Below are 9243 nucleotides of genomic sequence, written 5' to 3' on the forward strand. Positions count from 1 at the left end.
TTTTTTCATTTCATAGAACGCCCCGGGTTTTGGCAAAAGCCCAACTACTGCTCCGTAAACCACTGTCTGATCATGAGCCAGTCAGAGTATTCCCCGCACCGCGCAGCTTAGTTTCTAGATGGAGATAGTCACAGAGACAGAGTAACGGCAGGAAAACTCCACAGATAGCAGTCGGTTATACTTCGGTCTCAAGGTTTACCAGTTTACCAGTAAACGCAACATTTTGTCCCATCTTTGTTAATCAGAGAACAGCAGTGACAGTGCTAGTTGGTGTTTAGTGTCTGTTAGCTCACAGATCTCTAGGGTGCTAGTTAGTCTGTTAGCTTACAGGGCTCTAGGGTGCTAGTTAGTGTCTGTTAGCTCACAGATCTCTAGGGTGCTAGTTAGAGTCTGTTAGCTCACAGATCTCAGGGTGCTAGTTAGTGTCTGTTAGCTCACAGGGCTCTAGGGTGCTAGTAAGTGTCTTTTAGCTCACAAAGCTCTAGGGCAAGGATGAACAATTTATCAATTTTTAACATCGCGATCACGATTTTGACTTCCCACGATCAAATTTCCGTGATTGAGCGATTTTTTTTTAAAGGCGTCATTTCATAGAACGCTCCGGTTTTTTGTGTAACGCATCTATCGCTCCGTAAACCATCATGTCTGATCAGAGCCAGTCAGAGTAGGTCCCCTGCACCCCGTGCAGCTTAGTCTCTAGATGGAGACAGTCACAGAGGACAGAATAACAGGAAGAAAACTCAACAGATAACAGTCGGTTATACGTCGGTCAAGGTTTACCAGTAAACGCAACATTTTGTCTCGTCAGTTGTTTTTCAGACAACACAATGACCAGTGCTAGTCAGCGTCTGTTAGCTGTTAGCTCCTCTGGGACGCACCGGTGCTAATGTCCTCCCGTCCGCTGCAATGTTGTTTATATGGATATGGTTTAATTTTGCGTTACATGACCCATGTCATCTGTAAAGCCGTACTGTCTCTCTCTCTCTCTCTCTCTCTCCTCTCGCTTACTCCGCGCAGCCCGGCCACACAGCGGCCTGGTCCACACTTCTGACATTTGTCCACAGTTTTAATTTTTTATTAACACAGCTGTATATTGTTAAGTATGAGGGGCAAACCTGTATTTGTACCAGTGTTTCCGCTGGTAACTCTGCTATCGCGGCCGGCACTGCGAAGAACACAGAAAAAATTGAATGCAACTAACTTCAGTTGGTAGAGTAAGCGTGTGAGACGGAGCCCGCTGGACCCATTCATAATGGGTCAGCCGTCTCTCTGTGAGTACGTCGTCGTCGCCCCCCCTCTCCCTAGCTCTTTTAATCAGTTATTGTTGAAAACAAGTTAAGGAGCTTTCACAGAAATACTTTTTTTTTTACTTATCCTAGGCTATTTATTTCAGATAATTTTCATTTCCATGTGTTGCAGCTGTATGTCTATACAACATACAACTTCAACATAAGAGAATGTAGCACATTATGGATGTGAAGCAGTTAAATAGCCTATGTGACAATAAAAGTTGTTTAGTTAACAACAAAGAATAATCGCGATAATAATCGTAATCACAATATTGACTAACTAACTTCAGTTGGTAGAGTAACAGCGTGGAGACGGAGCTGCTGGACTTGGACCAGGACCTGGGCCAGAGATCTGACCCATGGCCAGAATATCATAGTTCAGAAAAATGCAGCGCAGTGACGATACAGACATTTCATAACACACGACGTGTATCCGCCATTCGACCGTGCTGGACCTGTTCATATGAGTCAGCTGTCTCTCTGTGAGTAGCGTCCATCACACTCCTTCTCGCAGTTATAATAGCCTACGTGATGATAAAATTTGTTTTGGTTAAAATCAACAAATATCACGATCAAAATTTTGATCAAAAGAATCGTGATATCATTTTGGCCATAATCGTGCAGCCTTACTCTAGAGTGCTAGTTAGTGTCTGTTAGCTTACAAGGCTCTAGGTGCTAGTTAGTTTCTGTTTGCTTACAGGGCTCTAGGGTGCTAGTTAGTGTCTGTTAGCTCACAGGCTCCTAGGGCGCTAGTTAGTGTCTGTTAGCTCACAGAGCTCTAGGGTGCTAGTTACTGTCTGTTAGCTCACAGGGCTCTAGGGTGCTAGTTAGTGTCTGTTAGCTTACAGGGCTCTAGGTTGCTAGTTAGTGTCTGTTAGCTCACAGGGCTCTAGGGTGCTAGTTAGTGTCTGTTAGCTCACAGATCTCTAGGGCGTGAGTAATATTTTTCCTCTAGGTCGATCCGCTGCATCTCCATAAACAAAGCAACATTGTTTATATCAATATAGTTTATATGATTTTACGTTACATGACCCATTTCTTCTTAAAAGCCGTGCCTTTGTTTGGTTCTCTCCTCTTACTCTCTCTCCTCTTACTCTCCGCGCAGACCCCCCCCCCTTCACTAACACAGGCTCCCCAGCAACGAGACAGAGCGGCAACAGCGCCGGTGTCAAGCTTCTGACATTGGTCCATTTTAATTGTTATTAACACAGCTGTATATTGTTAAATATGAGGGACAAACCTGTCTTCGTAGAGAAACAGCATGGAGACGAAACCAGCTGGACCCATTCCTAATGAGTCAGTCGTCTCTCTGTGGTACGTCCATCGCCCCCCCCCCCCCCAACATTCCTAATGAGTCAGCCGTCTCTCTGTGAGTACGTCCATTGCCCCCCCCCATCCATTCCTAATAAGTCAGCCGTCTCTGTGAGTAGCATCCATTGCACCCCACTGGTCACTGCTGTTGTCTGAAAAACAACAAATGGGACAAAGTGTTGCGTTTACTGGTAAACTGGTAACCTTGAGACTGACGTATTACCGACTGCTATCTGTTGAGTTTTCCTCACGCTACTCTGTCCTCTGGGACTGTCTACATCTAGAAACTTAGCTGCACGGGGTGCAGTGAACTACTCTGACTGGCTCATGAGCAGACGGCTTTATGGAGCGGGAGATTGGCTTTGCAAAAAACCCGGAGCGTTCTTGAATGACCGTTATAAAAAAATATCGCTCGATCACGCAAATTTGATTGTGGGAAGTCCAAATCGTGATCGCGATTAAATTCGATTAATTGTGCAGCCCTACCCCCATCCATTCCTAATGAGTCAGCAGTCTCTCTGTGAGTACGTCCATGTTCCCCCCCCATCCATTCTAATGAGTCAGCCGTGTCTTTGAGTAGCATCCATTGCATCCCCCCCCCCCCCTCCCCCCAGCTTTTTTTTTTATCATTTATTGTTGAAAACAAGTGAAGAAGCTTTATCAGAGACTTTTTATATATATATATATATATAGATATATTATATAGATATATATAATATATATTATTAATATATATATATATCCTAGGCTATTTTTTCAGATAATTTTCATTTCCATGTGTTGCAGCTGTATGTCTATACAACATACAACTTCAACATAAAAAGTGTAGCATAATATGGATGTGAAAGCAATTATAAATACCCTATGTGACAATAAAACAAATAATCGTGATAATAATCGTGATCACAATATTAATCAAAATAATCATGATTATCATTTTGGGCATAATCGTGCAGCCTACATATAATACGGAAAGTACGAGGAGGTGAAGCTAGCCTCGCTAGCCTTGCTCCGGACCAGGCTAGCCGCAAAGAATAAATCTCCATGGTTACTTGGCTGGGATTAATTTAACCTGGTTTCGTGCAACCAAGTCAAAGCTCAATTCATCCAGGACATCTTTTATATCCCGGCTTATTCCCTTATCCTGGTTTGTGCAACAGGCCCCTGGAGGTGGAAAAACCAGAAGAAACATAACACCGGATCAACATCAAAGGAACAAAGCTGCGTTCAAAGCCTCGTGCTGCTGGCCAGTGGCTATCATTATGAAACGGAACAGAAGAAAATGATGCCGCTTCCCTACCTGTAGGCGCTCCTAAACCTTCACCGCCCGTCCTTTCCTGGTTTATAAATATCCTGTAGTCGGAAGTGTCCCAGGTGTAAAGAATTCATCCAGGTTGGGAGTATTGTCCTGTAGAGTCCGTGCTAACTACTGCGCTAACTTCACGTGCCGACCTCGTTCCGTCTCCTCGCCCTGCACCGTGTTTCTGGGTATGTTTGTATTCCTCATTGCTGCCTACACAATCAAACTATCCCCGCCTTTTCCGGTTTAGTTTTCACCCCGGGGCAGCCCCCGACGTCCAGCAAGCGCTCCCACTGTGGAGCGCCAAATACGCTGCGTCATCTCTCTGAGCGGCCATCTTAGAAACAGCTCTCATTGGCCATCAACACGCCAATCAGGCCAGTTGTAGCCAATCACGTTCCCTTTCCAAGAGTTCATGCCGTGATAGGAACATCCAATGGGAGCCTAAGCCCCGCCTCCCAGAGCCAGCAGCCACACATGTGATTTATGAAACACAAGCTGTTCAGCAGTGAGTTTTTTCTTTTTCTTTCATGTCATCTTTATTGCAAAAATAGGAAACAGAACACTAATGACATATAAAAGTATATAATACAAACATAATGAACATAATACAATACAATTTGCCAGGGGAAGCTTAAGGCCGTTACAAAGATAATGAAGACCAAATGTTAACAGTTTTAATTGCCTTCAGAATCAGAATCAGAAATACTTTATTGATCCCCGAAGGGAAACTCTGTGTTGCAGTTGCACAATAGTATAAATATCAGAGTAGAAATACAAACAAAGAAATATAAGGAGTGTGGACATGTATGGTATTTACATAGTTAAAAGAATGTTACTATAACATTATTACATAATTAACAATAATTTCAGAAATACTTTATTGAAGTATTACTAAGAAGCTTATAGAAGATATATATATATAATAAGAAGATTAATTAGATGCATTTATTTAGAATTGCAATGGTAAAAAGTAAATAATAATAGTATTAATAATAATAATAATAGTAATAATTGTAGCAGTTGAGTATTGCACACATGTCAGGCCAGTTATTGCACAAAACAGATATACAGATAATATTGTCCAGTTTCAACCTCTCTGAGTGTCTTAGAGCAAGGAGTTATAAAGTTTGATGGCCACAGGCAGAATGACTTCCTGTGGCGCTCTGTGGTGCATTGTGGGAGAATGAGTCTATCACTGAAGTGTTCCTGTGATGAGCAGCAAGCCATGGAGTGGGTGCAAGACATTGTCCAAGATGGCATGTAGTTTGGACAGCGTCCTCTCTGCACACCCGACAGAGAGTCCAGATCCACCCCTACGACGTCACTGGCCTTGCGGATCAGTTTGTTGAGTCTGTTGGCGTCCGCTAACCTCAGCCTGCTGTCCCAGCATGCAACTGCAAACAGGATAGCACTGGCCACCACAGACTCATAAAACATCCTCAGCATCGTCCTGCAGATGTTGAAGGACCTCAGCCTTCTCAGAAAATAGAGACGGCTTTGGCCCTTCCTGTTGAGGGCTTGAGTGTTCTTGGCCCAGTCCAGTTATTGTCTAAGTGCACTCCCGGTATTTGTAGTCCTCCACATGTCCACACTGACCCCCTGGATGGAAACAGGGCTCACTGCTGCCTTGGCTCTCCTTAGATCCACCACCAGCTCCCTGGTCTTTGCCACGTTGAGCTGTAGATGGTTCTGCTCACTCCATGTGACAAAGTCCCCCCACCACAGCGTGTACTCAGCCTCGTCCCCCTCGCCATCCAACCACAGCAGAGTCATCAGAAAACTTCTGAAGATGGCAGGACTCTGCGTGGTAGTTGAAGTCTGTGGTGTAGATGGTGAAGAGGAATGGCGCCTGGCTAGAGCTTCAGAAGGCAGGACATGACAGATTACACATCTGTCACGTAGTCAGTTTGTAGTCTTAAATACCAAGTCTCTTGCTGTTCCTTGACTAGTTGGCCACCCCTGCTCTGCATCGCTCCAGGTAAGTAGAAAGCAATCTGTTATGCACCTTTGCATTGCACTAAAATGTCCACATTTGGACCTGAATCCAACAATAACTTTACTTGACACTCATATACATTGGTTATCAGGCAAAAAATGTTGGTCAGGGGTTTAGTTACTGTTTGAAAAAGGAAAATAATTGTTAGATGAATTATGACATAATTTCAGATGAAGTATTTATGACCATCAAAGACGACAAAAGGATACATCAGTTGTCGGGGGTCTGATTAAAGAAATGATACTCTTTAAAAGTGTTGGGGTTCTAGTGTTAAACTAATGAGAAGAATTTGACATATCTATTAACCAAAAAGTTTCTCTTTCAAATGTTACATCTGTATCTGTCAAGTCCTGACCATTCCCTGACCGGGAATTGAACCCGCCGCGGCGGTGAGAGCGCCGAATCCTAGCCACTAGACCATCAGGGAGTCACATCTATCAAGTTTGTCTTTGTAGATGTGAGTTTCCTTTTCACTTACGGAATGACTCAGATTGTTTTAGGCGAGGAATGGCGCCGTATTTTTAGATGTTAAAATGTGCGCACAAGAAAGCTGAGGATTACTGTGGGGAAATGGAGAGACTAGGTTAACTGAAGATTTTAAACATTGTGAAAATTAACAGAACATATGAACACGTTAAACATATACGGGCATATACATATACTGCAGTCTCAGTCTTTGGATGGTAGGGGTAGCGTATGCGCCCCGTCATAGTTATCGACAATTTTGTTGATGAATGAGTATTTCACATTGAACACTTAAGATTGGGGTTCATTTAAAAACAGGGAATTGCCAGTAAAGATAAAACAACAGATTCAGCAAGGAGTCTAATACGTGCCAATATGACTTCAGTCACTTCACCAAGCTATGTCATAAGAGTATAATGTAACAGATACAAATTCAAGTCAACGTATGGTTTGTCTTCCACCTAGTAACATCAGCAGATGGCAGTGGTGGGATTTGAACCCACGCCTCCAGAGAGACTGGAGCCTAAATCCAGCGCCTAGACCGCTCGGCCACACTACTGCATGTATCAGTTCTCCACATCGTGAGACACACAGGGACCGTAACTAACGGTATATTTGTCAATGTCATTGGAATAAAACTTTCGCAAGGAAAAAGCCAATACTTTATTGGAAAATGTTGTCACTTTTGTCATTTTTCTCTGGCATTGTTGAGTTTAGAATATTGTAACAGCATTAAGTAAGTAGGTTTAGGTCTGTGTGAATATGGGCTGAGCTTTACCTGGGCTGAATTTATGAACATCTTCTTTGCATATTCACTGTAAAGAGCCATTACTCCTCCAACTGCCAACTATTGTTCCAGAGATAATAGGATATACAGTTTTAGATTGCAAGGTAACTATCCAAGACCAAGACTTCACTGAAATACCTCAAGTGTTCAAAACAGTTTTCAAATGGGAAAGGTCTGTTTTTGATTACAAATTCCAGCACAGTTGTCATTTACCATTCAAAACAAAAGTACAATCAGGAAACACATACTACTTAGACAGAATGAACCTGGTCAGGTGGCAATGAAAGATTCCAGAGACGTGGACCCTCTGGCACAGCCATACTTGGTCAGGACAACACCCCCTTCTTGATAGTGCCCTTCTTGATGTGCTCCATGCGCACCTGGTCCAGCAGTGGGCACCACCATGAGGTCCCTTCCGTTTGCCCCTCCCAGTTGCTCGTAACAGAGAGAGGTCTCCTGCATCCCACTCAAATATGCAGGCAGAGAGACGGCTCATGAAGGTGGGACCAGACGTGAGATTTTTTTTCGCAGCCCACGCTCACGTTCAAATTGATAAATGCCGTACTCTGCGTAGGAACCGGCGTACCCGCCGTCTACGCCTGTTTTAGGTCGTATGCACATTTCTAAATAAGGGCCCTTGTGAGCACAATAAAGATTTCTTAAAGAAAGGTTTGTACTTTTATAGTTCTAGTTTTTTTTCCACAGTTCTTCTGGTCACACTTGGCACTATTCACATGGTTTGTCTGTAGTTCTCTATTCTGTCAGGCCTAACTCTGTCTCCACACCTATTTTTATTTTGTTTCTTGTTATGTCTCGGAAGAAGTATTGTGCTTTTAGGTCATCCATCCATCTGTACATCAGAATCAAAAAACACTTTATTGATCTTGAAGGTAGCCTCTGGAAAAAATGTTCTCCTTCGAGCCGGATTTGACCAGCGACCTAAGGATTTCAGTTCTATACCCTACAGTCCCCCGCTCTACCAACTGAGCTATCGAAGGGAACTGCCAGGCATACGCACTTCTCATTCTGTCAGAGATGGGAATAACGAAGTACAAATACTTCGTTACTGTACTCAAGTAGATTTTTCTGATATTTTTACTTTACTTTACTACTTATTTTTGGGCGACTTTTTACTTCTACTCCTTACATTTTTACACACAAATATCGTACTTTCTACTCCTTACATTTTACAAATTGGCTCGTTACTTTAGTTTTTACATCATTTCATGGAGTTAACCGTTATTATTTTTCGCGTCATCAATACCAAATTCAATCTAATTGGACGGAATCTACGTGCATTTGACGCACCACTACAATGAATCGACGGATTCGGCGGCATTCATTCGCGGTAAATCATTGCAGCTTGATGGCGGTGGCGTTAGATTGTAATATGGACGACGAGATGATTGAAAATGAACACAACGGAGATCCCAGAGATTCGGCAGAAAGCAGCAAGACATTCTGATCACCTTGTGCCTTATCTGAAAGAGATTTTTGACATAGTAGGCATCAAGAATGACTCCTGGCGAATGTTGCTGCAAATTGTGCCAACCAAAACACCATGAACTGCTGGCTTTCAAGAATTCACCATCGAATTTGAAAAGCATATAGAGGTAAATGCATATTTTTGTTATCAAAAGCTATTTGTGGTTTGTTGTCTTTATTAAGTGTACGTTAATGGTCAGTTATATTTGTTCTCCTGCTAGCTATCATGACCATGCCTTGGTGCTCTACATTTTGCTAGCAAGTAACTCAAGTGACGTTAGCTAGGTTAGCAAGCGTTCACTTTATTTGAAATTCTAATACCAGCTGGCTGATACAATATCTACTGTGTAGCTTTATGTTACAAACTAATTCAGTAATTTGTTTAGTGTAATGTGCTGTAGTAACGTTTCAACGGCGTAATATAACGCTACGTTAAAAAGCAACTCCATATTGACAAAACTCTGATTTCAGCTAGCTGCTTCTTGCTACCTTATTTTTTTAGCCTTTTTACTCTCCAGAAACATGTCGACCTGTTCAAAATGGACTCTAACATTTTTTACACAACTATGAATGCCGAGACAAGAACGTTGAGGGATGAAGAAGAAGC

At 42.7% G+C, this 9243-nt stretch overlaps 1 non-coding gene across 1 annotated transcript; it reads right to left on the bottom strand.

Annotated features, from left to right (window-relative positions):
• Positions 1-6842: 6842 nt before the first annotated feature.
• On the bottom strand, positions 6843-6923 carry trnal-uag (transfer RNA leucine (anticodon UAG)). The gene has a single exon. It is a non-coding gene; the product is annotated as a tRNA-Leu (tRNA).
• Between the last annotated feature and the right edge of the window lie 2320 nt (positions 6924-9243).

The sequence above is a fragment of the Etheostoma spectabile genome, unplaced genomic scaffold, assembly GCF_008692095.1.
Source record: "Etheostoma spectabile isolate EspeVRDwgs_2016 unplaced genomic scaffold, UIUC_Espe_1.0 scaffold00569915, whole genome shotgun sequence".
Taxonomy (NCBI): Eukaryota; Metazoa; Chordata; class Actinopteri; order Perciformes; family Percidae; genus Etheostoma; species Etheostoma spectabile.